Source organism: Microtus ochrogaster, unplaced genomic scaffold, assembly GCF_000317375.1.
Source record: "Microtus ochrogaster isolate Prairie Vole_2 unplaced genomic scaffold, MicOch1.0 UNK33, whole genome shotgun sequence".
NCBI classification, from domain to species: Eukaryota; Metazoa; Chordata; class Mammalia; order Rodentia; family Cricetidae; genus Microtus; species Microtus ochrogaster.
The window spans coordinates 2472918-2475640 of NW_004949131.1; the positions used below are offsets into that span (position 1 = coordinate 2472918).

The 2723-nt window shown below is 48.2% G+C and overlaps 1 protein-coding gene across 1 annotated transcript in view; it reads right to left on the minus strand.

Annotated features, from left to right (window-relative positions):
• The window catches only part of LOC101995212 (collagen alpha-6(VI) chain), a 102721-nt gene that overhangs the window by 8691 nt on the left and 91307 nt on the right, over positions 1-2723 (minus strand). The gene's annotated exons all lie outside the window — the stretch shown is intronic.

Sequence of the window (2723 nt, forward strand, 5' to 3'; positions counted from 1 at the left end):
GTATCTCCAGTGCGGGTCACTGTCAGGATGGCGGGTATCTCCAGTGCGGGTCACTGTCAGGATGGCGGGTATCTCCAGTGTGGGTCACTGTCAGGGCATCCAGCTGGCTGCACCTTGTGTCTCCCAGGCATTCCATCCTCCTCAATCCTGTGTTTCTTTCTGCCTCCTTCCTCTGGAAAGGCCGAGGCACAGAGCTTCAGAGGCACCTGTGTGGCTGCTTTCATCACAATTTTTGGTTACTTAGAGAAGGCCTGGGGAGTTCTGGGTGGTTACACCATCAGGGAGTTCACAGACTGGTATAAATTTCACATCGCTATTCCTTGATGCCCCAGCCACTTGACTATTTTAGATTCAGGGGAGAAGCTGAGCCTCTTGTGTATCTAGGACACTGGAGAAGGAGAAATTACCTGCCCAAAAGCCCTGTGGATCCTCTTCTCCCCACTCATCTTGCTCTTCCAACAAAGCAGTTTCTAGAATTGCCTCTTGAGTGTGTAGTAGGTTGGCTCTGACACCTGCCTTTGTGGTCTGAGCTGGCTACATATTTGTGAAGCCCAGTGAAGAACAAAAATTCAAGCCTGAGTCAAAAGGCAGAATAAAAACTTTCTTCTATGGATGTCCCCTCTCCCTGCCCATGGCAATTTTTCATTTGTCATTTAACACTGAGCTCTGGCACGGGAAAGCACAACCCTTCTGGTGACCCCATCCCACGTCTTGGCCTGCCATCCTCTAGACAGATGGCCAGAAACCGAGTCCCTTTGCTCCGCTATCCTAGCCCCTGGATACACAGTGCCCGCGAATATCACCACCTTCTTGCCAGGAATGCTGATTGGAGAGGAACAAAGACAAATGTAGGGATGTCACCAGCTCAAACTGGTTCCCAGTACAGAGTGCCTGGCCACAAGCCTGCTATGAAGAGAGTGGAGAAGAAAGACCGTGCAAACCAGAAGATGCCACAGTGGCTGGTCCAGGGGAGGCAGCAGCAGGGAGATTGCAAGTGAGCACAGGCTAAATCCTGAGGGCTTCATCTTTCCATCGCTTAGAAAACCCGATTTCAAAACTAAGAGCAGTTGCAGAGAACAACACCTACACACACAGCCCCCCAGAATGCCTTGAGGCTGCTTTCGCACCTGCCACTCCTTCCTCAGCCCCTTTACCCCAGCCCTAAGGTTTCCTCCTCCACACCAAAGTCAGTCTGCTCACCCATCCAGTCATAGCTGATCCCTCTTCCTCAGTTCCGGGCACTTGCAGTAGGGGGAGCCCTACTCTTGTATGGACTTCATAGGTTGCTTCAGGCTGGACTTCAGGAAGTTTTTGCTGCTGGACAGTTCCCCTGGATCTCTTACTGCTGTAGGGGAGCCGGAGCCTCCAGGCAGGGGTTTCTGGGGGATTCTTAGCACCTAGGCTGGAATGATTGGCAGCCACACAGACTAGAATGCACACACTTCAGGGGAGGCACAATGCCAGCGATGTCTGTCTAAGTGTGAGTCAGGTGATGGTGTTTGATTGTGGCCAGTGTATTATTGTGTATTGGTTCACTGTGGCTTACCGCAGAACTGCTGCTATCTCTCTGATGGCTCAGTGGGTTAAGACCTTGCTACACAAGCTTGAGGACTGGAATTCAGATCCCCAGAACCCATGAAGGTGTGTTTAACAGTCTGCCTGTAATTCCATCATGGCAGGGGATAAAGACAGGGAATAAAAACATCAAGCTACCTCATGGAGGGAATTTGCCTATATATATTCATATATATATATATGAACGAAGCAGGCTGATCAAGGAAGACATTTGAGGTCGATATCAGGCCTCTACACATATGCACATGTACACATCCATGCACACACACACAAGCAAAGACGCATCTAAGTCTGGGTTTGCAACCGTCATACATGTTATTTTCAGATTCTCTAGCAAGCTTCTCGTAAAGACATTCTTTCCTGCACACCAGGACTCCCAAACGTTTTAATCACTTCAGTTGTCCACACTCAAATTTCCCCTGATGTTCTCCAAATCACTTTTATGTAGGCTTCTTTTTTCTTCCCTCTGATCTAGGATCCAATTAAAGTTCACAGAATTACAGTTGGCTGCCCTCGCTTTAGTTCTCTCATTCCAGAACCCTTCATCCGTATCCCTTTATTCATGACATAAGACCTATGATCTAATAACTCCACGTCCTGGGGTTGCCCAGTCATTTCCTCCTCATTAGCCTCAGGTCAAACATTTCCAGCAAGAACTTCACACGGGTGTGCACTGCATGTTCCAATCCATCACCTCAGAATGTACATAACACCAGCACCTCGGGGGCCATGCGGCACCAGCACCGCGGGGGCCACGCGGCACCAGCACCTGTCCACTAATGATTGTTGTATCCTGATAACCAGTCATTATATTTGTAAGTAGCGTTATGATTACAAATTGGTGACTTTTTTCTTATCCAACATTCTAGATTATCTAGTATTATATAAAGAAAAGGTTTTTCTCTATCCTTCTTTTTGAGAATGTGTATAGATTTATAGATATAAACCATGCAGTGTGGGCCCAGCAAGATGGCTCAGCAGATAGAGTACTTGCTGTGCAACTTGATAACTCAGGTTAGACTGCTGGATCCCACAGTGAACACTAGAGAACAACTCCCCAAAGTTAGACTGCTGGACCCCATGGTGAACACTAGAGAACAGCTCCCCAAAGTTAGACTGCTGGACCCCATGGTGAACACTAGAGAACA